We start from the raw sequence: 14,971 nt of genomic DNA on the forward strand, positions 1-14,971 counted from the left end.
CCTCTGGCCTTTCAGAAACATAGCCTGGCCTCAACTCCGAACGGAAAATTAAAGGAAGAGATGTGCATTCAGGTTCATGAGAAAGTGTTAAAGTAGGGATGTGCCCCACCCAAAGCCAGTGCAATAGTGACAATATTCATTTATGATAACAATCCAAGGAAAAGATGACTCACAGGGGCAGGTGTCAAGACTGAAAGATTGACCACTTTCCCCTCCTTTCCACATGCCTTGGAGATGGACCAGGCACATTGCCTACCTTGAAGGATTTAGTTTTTGTCTGATCAGGAAACCTTCAGTTTTCCTTATATTGTTTGCCAGGCGTTTTCCCACTTATATCCTACACCACAAACTCAATATGTTAAGAAGCAAGTTAACAGGCAATCCATCATCTTCCCAAATAAAATAGCATTACCTCCCCCAGTGTTTTCTTTGTCTAATAAAAAATTTCCAAACCATTTAGGGTTATAACTACTTTTATTTGTTCTTTTTCACCTCAATATTTTCTACATTTTTGTTATCTATTTAAATAGTTACCTTCTTCTCCTCTTCAACACTGTCACCCTTAAGCACCCCCAAAAAAAGGATTCCTCATTACATCCAAAATGTTTATTTTTATACAGAAGAATGACATTTGTTTGACACTAGTTCGATTTTCCCAAATAAACATATTTAAAAACAAAATAAAACTAGAATATTTATCAAAAGATCACTGAAAAGTTTAAGAATTAGCACTTGTTCTAGGAAAGGAGTTTGGAAACCAAACCACGGACCTGTGCCATTTGCTATGCATGAGGGCTGAGTATATTTATCCTGGAGTCAGACTACTATGGGTGTCACCTGCCAACTCTGCAACGTCAGTGAAGTTGCTTCACTTTGCTAATCCCAATCTGTCTTAATCTACAACAGCAGAATTTCATACTATACTGTATATGAATAGCATTTGCTTTTTAGATTCAAGGTATAGACAAATGAGTTAATAAACATTAATAGCTCTGCATAGGATTTAGCATATATTGAGCTACCAATAAATGAAAGATATAATAAAAAAGTTACTATTTTTGCATTTATATTATGTTTTTTGTTTCAACTTTTCACTAATGGCAAGTTCCTTTCTTAAATATATGTGCTTATTAATTAAACTAAGCCAATCATTTGATTTAGATATCTAGTTTATCTTATAGGAAATCATTAATACACTAATTTTTTTCTCAAAAAATACTTGCTATTTAAAAAATATTTATGGTGAGGAACACTCTTTCAGGAAAGTTGTGGCTTCATAGGATTTTATTATTCTTAATGTGAGAATTTTGACTATGTGTCTAGTTTCAGAAAATGGACTTCACTTTGGCCTCTCTGTGACTAAAAATAAACGGAGATATTACTGTCTGATCCAGGTCTAAAAAAGTCACTTAAAAGAATCCCCTTTGGGCAAGACTGCAGATGGGTTTTCTGCACCAATGAATTCCACATTTCCTCATAATTAAAAAGGCGGGTAAAGCCCTCCTCACTTACATCTTAAACTCAAGGATGTTTACCTATGTATATCCAGAAAAATGCTGGCCTTTTCCCAACAGATAATGATTTATTAGTAATATTCCTTAGTGTGATAAAAGATTATGAAAACAAAGACTCTTTATAGCTGAAAACCCTTAGTTTTCAGGGCACATGTTGGAACAGAGTTAGTGAATAGTGATGTTTAACGGTTTTGGTGAAACTAACACAGCTGAGTGAAGGGCGTTAAAACCAAATGTATATGAAATCATACGTTTATTCCTTATACAACTTATTGAATATAATACACTTATTTGGTTAAATAGGAATTATCCTTGCTACATCTTGCATGAATCTTTATTTTATAGGGAGGATAGAGGAAACAGTGCTCCCTGATGCATAACTAATTCTCATGAGGAAAATATAGAAGAAATTATCATGCTCACATTAACTCATATCACACATCTAGGCACAGAGGAGCTAAAGCATGAATGAATTGGAAAGTGTCATGGGGCAGTGAGTAGAGATTGTCATGTGAAGATTCACACCTGGTTCTATCTCTTCCTAGCTGTCCAGCCTTGTATTCAACTAACTCTTATATGTTTGAGCTTTAATTTCTTCATCTGTAAAAATAGATTAAGGATGGTTCTTTTAAAGTGTCTAGCATAAGGTGTTTCATTAAAGCAGAACTAAAATTTGTAGAGCACATCCTAAGTATGATGAAACGGAAACTAAATATTTCATACAAATAGAGAAGAAATAAAGAGAGAATTGGTTTATCAGTTATTATTTAGCATTTACTATTGATATGGACAGGAGGCAGGGAAATACTAGGTAAAAATGGGTGGGGTCCCTGGCAAGGGTTCCACCCTCAAACCTGGACCTGAAGCCCTAAGTGAGAACTTTACATCCCTGTTTTCCCACCTGAATGTTACCTTTTGGCCCACCATGCCCCCTTTCCTGTGCCCATATAAACCCCAGGCTCCACTGGCAGAGGAGCAGCGTGGTTCAGCAGAGAAGGAAAGAGAAGAAGAAGCATCTGAATGTCAAGAGGAGAAGAGGCAGCTGGACATAGGAGACTATGGTCAGAGAGGTGTTCAGCCAGGGACAGCCAAACTCAAGGGGAAGATTATCTTCCCACTCTATCCCCTCTCCAAATCCCTATCCTACTGAGAGCCACTTTCACAACTCAGTACAACCTCTGCATTCATCATCCTTCAAGTCTGTATGACCTCATTCCTCTTGGGCACCAGACAAGGATCTGGGTGCAGTTGCAAGAGGCTGTCCCAGACTCTCTACTGAGCTGTTTTAACACTTAGCTTTCGAAGCTTGGTAAATGCTAAAAGAGCACTGATTGTAATACATGCTCTCTGGTGCTCCAGAGGTCTCAGATAACCGCTACTGGCCAGTACGGAGTGTGTTCCAGCTGGTGCCCGAAGGCACTTGCCCCATCTACTGCACCTTCTTACCTGCATGCTCCCTTTTCCACAAGGGCTTTGAGCACAGCTGCCATGTAAACAACCCATCCCTGTACCAAGTCCTGGAAGGGAGTGTCAAGGAACTCTCCCATCTCATATGTGCCAGGCTGTGTCCTAGGCATTAGTGGTAAGCAATACAGGCATGTACACTGAACTCATGGAGCTTTCAACTGCTGACTGCAACTAGATCACTAGATGTGGTTTTCTTAATATGCTTTATTAAGTTGATCAAGGTGTCTATGAATCTATGTAATTGTTTTTAAGGACACTTTTTTGGTTAGTGATTTAATTTATAATTTCCTAACGTAAACTTTTCTCTGTTTCTAAAAGTGTAAGTCAGTAATGCAATTTTCACACAGACCCGGGACAAAGCATGACTCTAGTGAAACCATACTTAAAGGCTAATGAAACCAAAAACACATTAGCTCAAGTATCCCATTTCGTGTGTATAATAGTCATATCATGTATATGTTTTATATGTAAACATATGTTTTATATGTAATTTCTACTTATTTGTTCCTGGAAATAAGGCAATATTTAAACCATTTCATGAACATGATCATCTTTTTGCAAAGAAATATTTTCATTTAGAGCGTAAAACATCTCAAACCATTGTATCTTCTATAATCGTTCCTCAAGGGCACCAACTTAAGTAACTACTGCTATTCCTCCTTCAATTGAAATAGGTGATATTTTGGATGTGGAAATAGTGGCATCACAAATTAGAAGGTGCCAAACCATGAGTATTATTAATAGTAATAACATTTATTAAATACATATCATGTGTTAAGAACTGTGATAAGTGATTTAGGTGGAGTGATTTATCTCTCTCTATAACCGTACAAGGCAGGCAACATTATAAACATTTTATATAAATAAACTGAAGCTTAAAGTGGTTTAGTGACTTGGTACAGTCCCACAGCTCATAATTGGTATATATGAAATTACACCAATTTAGAGCCTGCCCTCTTACCCATCACTCTAAAATGCCTCCCATGAAACTGAGGTATCTGTTGGAAACCAAGTTATCTTTCATACCAGGTGTTCTTTAAACTTCACTGTATTTATTTCTACTTTTCCCATAACCTCTGTAATCATCCACTTATTGAGTTGCAGCTCACAGTATGTGTGTGGGAGGTTTCAGATAACATACCAGCGATTTGTGCTCTTACTCACGCTTGCCAGCTGTTCTGACACAATATTTATTTGCCCCATAAATCCTAGACTGTTCATTTTTATATATATGAAAAATTTCGCAATTGATGAAAGATGAGAACTTATTTCTCAATAAGTTCATCTTATTTTTCTACTGAAAACACTGGAACATGAGGCACCCTTGACTTCAGGTTCACACTCTCCAAATAAATGGAATCCTGGGCAGAAAGCCTGATAGCATGGAAGGATGACACAATAGTATTTGGTCTACGCAGAAAAATTCCATCAAATCTAAAGTCAAGGACCCACACTTCCTCCAGAATTTTGTTGGTTACTCTCTACTTTCATAAACACAGGAAGGGGTTAATGAAGGTTAAATCATTCTAATTTTGTTGCAAATACGCCAACACTGCATTTGAGCTATGTGACAGGTGTTGTGGAAGCATACATGCTTCCTTCCAAAAAGCCCACACGATGGTCTCCCAATCACTGGCGTTATCTTTATTAAATTGATCAATGTGTATATGAATCTATGTAACTGTTTTTGAGGATACTTTTTAAGTTAGTGATTTAATTAGTGCATTATCTAATACCACATGACATAAATGCCATTCACCTAATAAAAGAAACTGGTCCTTCTTGTCTTTCTTTTCCTATTGCTTCTTCTCTACTCGAAAAAACAATGTTGTATAATTGTTCTGAGATTGTTGGTAGTAATGCACTAATCAACCCTTACATCATTACCCCCACCACCACCAAATTTCAGTCTTTAAAACACATTGCTTTGAGTTTCTGGCAAAAATATTTTGATACATCTATTTCCCCCTTGGAAACCGTTCCATCTTTTCCTTGATTTGTTGAATAATTATTGTTCCCTTGTTAGTTCATTAACTTTTCTTTCCCATTAAGTGGTCTGTCTTTTTTGACAGTACCTTCTGGCAGCTAAAATGCTAAATGCAAAATAATTTGGGGTTAAGAGGAGGCCATTCTGTAGTCATTAAAAAAAAAGTAGACCTTTCTCTTTAGGATGGAATTTGAAAGACATTGTCATATTGTTACTAAATTTCTAAGAAAGTGTTCAGCTATACCAGGGATAATTCTCTAGAGAGATTGTTCTTAAAGTAGAGGGGGGAAAGTAAGTGCTATGGAATGCTAAGACATGGGTCGCCTCTTTTCCAGTAACTGAAATAACTAATGTTTCTGTTAATTACGCTGCCCGTAGGCTAGCGCTCAAATTCTCTTGCATGTGCAAAACATTTTTGTAGTTCTGCCTCAGCCTCCAGGTAATTTTGATATGTTTATATAGTAGGAAAACTGTAGAGAGTCAATATGACAGACTGCAGTATACCTGTATCCTGTTTCCATGTCAACTGGGTCTTGCATTCCACATTTTAAATAGTCATGGTGTTTAGGGGGAAAGGCTTTTAATTATGTCCTGTTTTCAACAGCTATTGGGCAAGCATGAAAACTTTGAAGTTAGATATTGCCTTACAATACGTAAATAGAAACCAAAAATATACACTGTTTTCTTCTATTTTTGTAACTGTGTTCATGTACTAATACCCCGGGGCTTCATCATTTCTGGCCATTTTCTCCTAGGTTACAAATTGCAGACTCAATTGAGTGGCATATTTAAGTTTAATGGATATTTACGGAAATCTCTATCTTCAGTGTTCTATGGAAACTTCTTCACTCCTGGAGATACAATTATTATACTCAGGTTTTTGTTTTATGCATTTTAGGATTTTTAAGTATTTGAGGGGAAAATGCCTAATACAGTTATATTTTTACAGTTATATGAATACATATGAGTAAAGCAGCTTGAATCTGGCTGTATATTATTCCAAAATATATATGCCAGTAAAATCAAATATAATACTGAGAACATTTCTTAACAACCTTTAGAAATAATGTCTTCCAAAATACTCAGCTGATAGAAAATCCATCAGTAAGTCTCAATTCCCTTGTGTCACATGTGAAAGGTTTCATGGTACCCTCAAGATCTTACCTCATGCTCATTCCATTACCAGGGTTTAAAGATCATCTTGTTTTATTCTTGCTTCATGGAGAGAATCCTAAAATATGGTAGTGAAAGCAAGAGAGCTAACAGTCCTAAAGCATGTTGCAGTGCTGGATAACATCAGAGTTAGTGACTTGAGCTATATCTCATTTTAATAAAAACAATTGCCAGTAGAAAGGGTTCAAAGCAAAACAAACATGATAAATGCACTCAGAACAACGGTATATAGGGAGCATCTGAAGGCATCAAGAAAGGTTTAACTAAAACGAGGTTTAGAAAAGGAGGATGGACATACAATGGCTGCCTTTTTCTAATTAAAGGGCTGCCCCATAAGACATCCTATTTTGTTTGGAACCAGAGTACAGAAGTGGGACAGTAAGGTGGCTGTCATAAGGAAGAACATCCCGCCTCAGCACACTGAAGTTTCTGATAAAATGATCTTCTTTTAATGCAACAAGTTGCCTTGTATCAGAGAGATGTTTATCTTCTTATTCCTCTGGCAAAAAATCATGGTATTCTGTAGAGGAGAAACTTACATTGGGTTACAGTAGATAATATCTGCATTAATTTGGTAGGCTGCCATAACAAAATACCACTCAGGCTAGGTGGCTTATGCCATTGAAAATTTTTTTTCTCACAGTTCAGGAGACTGAAAGCCCAAGATAAAGGTGTTGGCAGGTTTGGTTTCTTCTGAAGACTCTCCAGCTTGCTGACGGCTGCTGTGTCCTCACGTGGTTCTTCCACTGTGCATGCATGACTCATATCTCTAAGTGTGTCCTCGTTGTATAAGGACACCAGTCGGGTTGATTAAGACCCACCCTAATAGCCTCATTTTAATTTAATCACCTCTTTGAAGGCCCTATCTCTAAAGATAGTCACATTCTGAGGAACTAAACACATACATGTGTTTAGGCTTCAACAGATGAATTTGAGTGGGTGAGTGGGGAGGAGCACACTTCAGCTCTAAACAATATCTAAGTTCATTTCTGACTTCCAAGAGTTCTTCTTAAGGAGAGAAGGGAAAATTCAGACCCTACTGAAGCCTGCTCTCTGGAAGAGGAAAAAAAATCTCAACCGAAATAAATGAGTGGGCAATTCTGTCAGCATACTTCCCCACATTAATTCCTACCACCAGAGGGATCTCTTGTCATCTGTCTGCAAATGCAGGTTTAGCCATAAACTGTGCTCTTTGGCTCCTGGTTGAATGTAGAGAGGATTAAATTCATTATAATATTAAATAGATCAGGTGGAATTAGTTTTCAGCAGAGAGCAGCTGCTGGCTCCAGCAGTGTTGTGACAGGCTCCGCCAATTATACAATGCAAATATAATCATCTGACTTCCACCATTTCCAGGCCCCGACAAGCCCTGCAAATCTGTTGGGCAATTTCTTCCGACCTGGCTCCATACATGTTAGCTAGATAGCGGCTATCTCAGAGGCCAATGCACATCTTTGACAATCATTCAAGACTAAAGCTAAAATAAGAGAAATTTGGACCTAAAGTGATCAAGGGAGAAAAATCCAGGCACACTTATTCATTTTACCCTTATTAATGCAGCTGATATTGATTTAACTACTAGTGACGCAGCCTGACTTTTGCTTAGAGCAGCAGATTGAAGGTGGTATGGCCGGGCGCGGTGGCTCACGCCTGTAATCCCAACACTTTGGGAGGCTGAGGCGGGTGGATCACGAGGTCAAGAGATCAAGACCATCCTGGTCAACATGGTGAAACCCCGTATCTACTAAAAATACAAAAAATCAGTTGGGCGTGGTGGAGCATGCCTGTAATCCCAGCTACTCAGGAGGCTGAGGCAGGAGAATTGCCTGAACCCAGGAGGTGGAGGTTGCGGTGAGCCGAGATCGCGCCATTGCACTCCAGCCTGGGCAACAAGAGCGAAACTCCGTCTCAAAAAAAAAAAAAAAAAGAAGGTGGTATACAGGTTCTATAGCACCTAGTCTATTATTAAGGAAGCTTAACACTGCTGAGTTTGTGCATGTATGATTTATAACAATATATTAGCTTGAAAGACTACTATGTATTTTTACATGGCAGAAAGTACTAAGAAGTTGCCTTTGGTTTTGTTGGATTAGATAGATCAAGGTTGTGTTGAAATTATTTAATAGAGAGCTAGAATAAAGTCAGTTGATCAAAGTGTACGCTCACACAGTTTTAGAACAAATTTAGGCAATATCCATACAGATGTTAATGAGCAGCTGATAAGTCCTTAATTTGGAGGAATAAGTGTAGATGCTCAACCTGCTTACAAATTTGATCATTTAAGGATATTAAGTACAAGACAGAAAGAAGACTGTATTCACTGAGATTACTCATAAATGCAGTTAAAATGCTTGTTATCCCAATTATTTGTCAGTGAAGACCTAGCCTGAAGAGATTATGTACTCTGTTAACAATAGAGAAGGCCTCAGTTTCCACTAATCATAAAATCAGACCAAAGTCATGCCACCTACAACCGCTATTCTTATGTAAAAATGAATTTGGTTATATTTTTTTCTGTGCCTGATGTGTTTCCCTGGAGTTAGATTGCTTCCGGGAAGGTTATATCCTACTTTGATGTTGATATCTCGGGAGAAAATAGAAGAATAAAAATAAAGACAGATGGTTGTGAAAAGAAGAGCATCACCTCCCTTTACAACTGTCTTCTCTGATTCAAAGTTTGTTTGTAAGCAGTGTCAGAAATGGAGGACTGCAATTTCTAGATTCCCTCATACTGGAAAGAATCCTCTACTCTGCAACCACCTGACAATCATTCTGATGAACATTAACAAGCTACCTTGTGCTAATATCTTAATGAGAGGAGTGTAGTAGTTCAATATGCACATCCTTCCAAGTAAAATATGACCATCTTGTACATGGGCTTTTGAGGACACCGTATTACCTTTCCCTGTACCTCACTATAAACACATATACTCACAACATGGTTGTCTTAAGCAGAGAACAATTGAAAACAGGCAATTCCAGGAGTGAATAACTCACAAGCTAATTATCTGGGCTAAGGGTTCTTAGGGATACCCATGGAGATGAATATTTATTTCTGTTTGTTCCTGTACTCACACCCTCTATATTGATAGATGTTTGATCGTGAATAGTGTTGGTTGCATTCTAAAGCTCTTTCATAAACATGTTTTTTTGAAATTTGAAAAAATTGTTTTACACAAAACTTTTTCTGGCCAGTTAAGAGCTGTTTTTAACCTTAAAAATGCAAAATTCAAAATTTATTCCTGTCTTTTTTTCTGGAGCAGTCATTTGGCCCCACTTTGTTTTTGCCCTGCTATCTCCAAAATTTGTAATTACATCACAATTTTTAGAAGTACTTACAAGAAAATTCCTTCTTATTCATTCTTTCATGTATGCTAGGAAATAGTTATTGAGCATCTCCTGTAGGCTGGTACTGAGGGAGAAACTAGAGATAGAGATGAACGTGACTTGATTCAGTTTTGAGGGGAGATCCATGCAAACCTAAGATTATGGTAGTATATGACACGTATTTTGATATAGTGATTTGCATGTTCTGGGAACCCAGAGGAGGTCACATATCTCAGCGTGGGGAAGAGTGTGGGTCTTTTTGTACACAAGTGTGTCTGTTGCTTAGAGAAAGGTCATGTTTGCAAACGTGTTCACTTTTCTTGGAGTAATATCCAAAAAGTTAACATGTTTTTATTTCCTTTGTCATTGTCACCACCTGCGACCACTAGTTGAGGATTTTGTACCCATTCCTTCCAAATATTCCTATTCACTATACCTGGCTTCAGACACCTCTCCTCAGCACCATTCGTTCTTCCTGGCCTTTTGAAGGATTTTACTGTTAAATCTATCAGGAAACAGACGCAATCCTGGAAGTGATAATTGAACTGTCTCACAAAACCAGCGAAAGTTGTGAAAGGTGAGTGAAGGTAAAGGGGGTCCAGGAAGCTGGCTGTCTGAAGTTGAGGGAAGATAAGAGGGACATAGAGGTGCAGAGCTGTGAGATAGAGAGTGTTTCCTCTGAACTGTGTGACTGTAGTGTGCAGAGAGTGCACCTCTTCCACGAGAAGGTTGCCTTTGTGATGTTTTCAGTTTACTGACACATTCTTAAATATATGTGTCTTGTACTTGACGTTGTTCTGTTGAACTGCTGGAAGTAAATTTCAAACTTGTTGCTTTTTCCTCTCAGCTATCGATTACAGTAAATCAGGCAAGCAAAGAATACTTCCTTCTATATGATCCCTCCCGTCCCCCTGCTGCTTTTTCTTTCAATCTCAATATTAACTTTAAACTTTCAATCTCTCTTAAAACATTCAGAGGAAGATAATTGGGAACCAGAAGTGAGTAGCATATTTTTACTAGTGTATGCTGAAGATAAATTTGACCTGCATTTCAATGAAAGACCTGAGCTTTAAGTGTCATTGGGGACTTCATGGAGAGAATTAGAAAAACGAACAAGAAATGAATGAAGAAAAGGTTATGGCATAAAAAGGAACAAAGAGATAACCAAGAGGCTAGAGGTAGCTTGTCCACCATAGAATATAATCCAGCTTGGTGTTTATGTCCCTGCCCTGTTCTCATCTTTTACCCTAGCTTTGTTACCACAACGCTCACAAAGGACTGGTCTTAGAGTGAAGCTTAAGGAGGAAGTGGTGTGATAGCAATGAGGCAGGGATCTTATTCCATCATTCAACTTGTATTTGTTTGGGGCCTACTCTGGGGAGGCAGAGGTAGGAAAAAAAATTATCCACCTTTAAATGACTTTATTATATTTTCATCTTTAGTGAAATAGAAGTCATTGCAAACTAAGTCTCCAAGGCAACAGTATATCCAAGGAACAGAAAAGTGGAGGCATTGGAGTACATCAGACTCATATTTAAACCTCATCTATGTCTTTGGAAGATTACTTCACAAGTGAGTGTCAGACCTTGACAATGCAATGTTAATAGTAATACCTGCTTCATAAGTTCAGTGTGAGAATTAGCCACTTACTGATAGAAACAAGCATTAAGAAATGGTCTAAATTATATTGTGTGACATAATAATGTGACATCATAGGACACTATGACATGACAGGACAGAGTCTCTTGAGGTGTGATGCCATGATGTAGGTACACACATATGTATAGCTTTTGTCTTTGGCAGAATCTCAGTTTCAATCTACAGTTTCCTCCTCCTGAATATACTGTTTTGCAATCCATGTAGCATCTTCATTCTTACTCAACAGACATAAGACCATTCAGGGACAATGCTGGGTTACATGAGTAAATATGAACACTCTGTGTTTATATACGTGTGGGCATGTCGCAATATCAAACCTTAAGAAACTTTGTCCTATTATGATAGAAAGAAATGCTATGGTGCTTTGTTGTGAGAATGTAAGATTTCACGACTGTTTCACCAAAATATTTCCTCTTCAGTGGGTTTATCATGAGGAACCCCTAGATACTACATGGTTGGTCAGTTTGGGCACATTTTATTATTTCCTTAATGACGAGATGCTATCAGAATTGACTAAATCAGTAATATAAAACAAAAAAAATTGCACCTTGCAAAAATCATAAAAAGGCCTCTTGAGGCAGAGAAAAGAAATGAAATTCAGAGCTATGAATTTCCAGGGAGAATATGACAGTGAAAACCAGAGCTGCAATTGTATTGTTTTTCCCCCTTTTCCTTGACCCCCAGAGAATACACAAATAAAATCAATTAATGGGCCTTGAAGAAGAATCACTTTAAACTGTTCAATTAAACCCCGCAATGCAGAGAACAGAAAGTAGAAAAAAAAAAAAAAAACAATAAATACGTCTTAAAAAATGGACTTGTCAGAGGCGCCAGGGTCCCGACATGCACCATTACTGACGGATCGAATAGCACTTCCATTAACACCATAATCTTATAGACTCCACAGCCTGTAAAAAAGGGATTTACTTTAATCAGGTTTGGTTAGGACTGAATTTGAAAAGCGCTACAAGTGAAATAAAACATGACCTCCACCTCTTTGATTTTTTTCCAGCATTGGTTCCCAAGTATGTAATTTGCTGTCCACTGATGGGTCATTTTTAATGACTGTGATCTGCTGGTACCTTTCTCTCCTTTAGTGGTGGAAATCATCAATACAGACCTGCTATGTTCCTTCCTATTTTTCTTCATCTAATCATTTCATTTAACAATCATCATTATCTTAGATAGTTGACCCAGACCTTCTTTTAGGCATGTACCTACTCTAGGCCCTTACAAGGTTTCCAAAGAATTTTTGTAAGTTTTACTTAAGAATGCTGAGGCAGGAGGCTCACTTGAACCCAGGAGTTCAAGGCTGTAGTGCACACACTATGATTGCGAATTGCTCCTGTGAATAGCCACTGCATTCCAGCTAGGCAACATAGCCAGAACCCCTCTCTTTGTAATAAAAAAGGTAAAACAGCAGGTCCCATTCACATGGTGGGTGAAACAAAGCCAGACAGCTTTCTTTCATCAGTGGCTTTACTATGCTAATACACTTCTCAGTACTCTGCGGAGGGGTTAGGGTATGTAGTGTTGACAACATTAACGTGTCTATGGGGCATTTTTAGAGCTTTTTTTTTTTTTGAGACGGAGTTTCCCTCTTGTTACCCAGGCTGGAGTGCAATGGCATGATCTCGGTTCACTGCAACTTCCGCCTCCTGGGTTCAAGCAATTCTCCTGACTCAGCCTCCCGACTAGCTGGGACTACAGGCGCGTGCCACCATGCCCAGCTAATTTTTGTATTTTTTTTAGTAGAGATGGGGGTTTCACCATGTTAACCAGGATGGTCTCGATCTCTTGACCTCGTGATCCACCCGCCTCGGCCTCCCAAAGTGCTGGGATTATAGGCGTGAGCCACCGCGCCCGGCCCTAGAGCTTCTTATGAGACTTATGTTCCAGAAAAAGCACTGAGAATCACGGATTTGGGCAGCTTTTATTTATCTCACTCAGTAAATTCCCTACAGTAATTTGATTGCTGCCTTGTTGGTAATAAGCACTCACCCAGAGGGTGGCTGGAGCGACCGCGGCAGGCCAGGTGAGATGAATGGCCATTAAGTAGACTGGGAAGTCTATAAATCTAAAAGGTGTCAGAATAATCTTTTCTCCCTGCTTTTTGCTTCATACTTTGGCCTTCCCAATTTATCAAAAGACACCAGCTCAATATCAAGTTGAATTTCTCCTCCCTTCCTTCACAGAGCAGGGGGTCTAAGAAGACATGTAGGACGGTGTCAAAAGGCAGTTGCTGCTGTCCTGTTATTTACCTTGAGTGTGCATGTTTTTCAATATTAAGATGAACTGTGTTTTGTTCAGTATAGATTTTTAATTTGTGAGAATAATAAAGGCCATTGAGCCATAACTGGTTTATTGGACCACATAATGCTATATGACTTAAATGATCGTAGCTGAATACTGGTTACATGAGAGTCAGGCTGTGATTTGAATTTCCCCTTCTTAATGTAAACCCTGACCCTTGGTATAATCTGTGCTTTATATGTTTACATCTACCATTTATTTTTTTCAGGATTTGATTAAGATTTTTTTCAGACTAAAGTAACTTTTTTTGCTATTTTGGTGTTTTTCTCTTATCAACTGGAAACAGCCACAAGAACAAGAGAAGGGAAGGCTTATGAAAAAGAGGCAGATGTAGTTCAGCTGTGTCTAAGAAAATTCTGCTATAGGAGCAGGAAAGTGGAAAATTCTGGATTATCTTCATGTAGCCTAATTAGGATTATCTGCATCCAAGGTGCAAAAGAACAAAGGGTATCTCAGAGGAGAAGTAACTAAAACTAGATTTGATGAAGGAAAAAAAGAAAGACCAAGCAAGAAATACTGGCATAAAAATGGAAAGGGCGGAACGAGAAATAAAGAAGTTACATACAGCATGAGAAAACGGGTTGACTGGTTACGGTATACCGGGGAAATCAGCACAGAGAAGATGAGTAAATATGGTAATACTAGCATAATAAAGACCCTCAAATTAAAGGATCTAATGAAAGATTTGGTCCTAGAATTGCAAGGTTAATTCTAGAAGCATTTTAAAAAGCCCCAAAAAAGCATAAAATTCACTTCAAAAGAGCTCCAATTTTAAAAGCTCCCTAGAGGCACTGTAATAGAAAAAGGGCTTTTAAATGCTATTTCTATTTTTTTCCCCTGTTTTCCTTAGGGGCTGTCTCAGAGGGATGATTTATTGTCTATTATATTTAAAGTGACAGAGCCAATTTTGAAGACCTGCTGCAGTGGTGCTAGCACAAAGTACATGGGATTGCAGAATGTGCCCTGTGCACAGCCAGTCAGTACCGGGCTTATGTTTGGCTTTCAGCAGCGTGACTAACAGTAATGAAGTGAGGGGTGTGTGAGTCTCTACTATTATGAGTAGAATAATCCTGTTTTTCACCTATAAGTGAAACTAATTATTAGATTATTATTTTTTTTTGTCAAGGAAAATGAACACAGCTTCTTCATAAAGGAGATCCAGAGGCGTATTTCCTTCAAATCAGTATGAAAAGTCCCACTGTTATTTATTCAATGAATACTTATACACCTGTGGGCTGTGTCCCAAGCACTAGTCTAACTGCTTTGCATACAACTAAGTAATAGTAGGGATGAGACAGAGAAAGAGAAATAGTAAAACAAGTCAACAAAAAAAAACAGTCTCTCGACCTACGATATTCTATGGAATTTAGATCTAAAGATTTGAATTAGAGTCCAAATTCTGTATATAGAAGCTGTGAGTGAACTTGAGTGAGCCATTCAACCCTTTTGAATAGGGAAAGCATTAATATATGATCTGCTTACCTTGCAAGTGCTGCAAGAATCAATTCAACAGAAGACACGGTGTGCCAAC

The 14,971-nt window shown here is 38.2% G+C and overlaps 1 long non-coding RNA gene across 1 annotated transcript; it reads left to right on the top strand.

Moving 5' to 3' along the window:
- The first annotated feature begins 6,779 nt into the window (after positions 1-6,779).
- Positions 6,780-12,535, top strand: LOC116565584. The gene is made up of 2 exons (XR_004275517.1): positions 6,780-7,762; positions 8,073-12,535. It is a non-coding gene; the product is annotated as an uncharacterized LOC116565584 (long non-coding RNA).
- The last annotated feature ends 2,436 nt before the right edge of the window (positions 12,536-14,971 follow it).

Source organism: Sapajus apella, unplaced genomic scaffold (genome assembly GCF_009761245.1).
Source record: "Sapajus apella isolate SASKATOON/1434 unplaced genomic scaffold, GSC_monkey_1.0 scaffold40, whole genome shotgun sequence".
NCBI classification, from domain to species: Eukaryota; Metazoa; Chordata; class Mammalia; order Primates; family Cebidae; genus Sapajus; species Sapajus apella.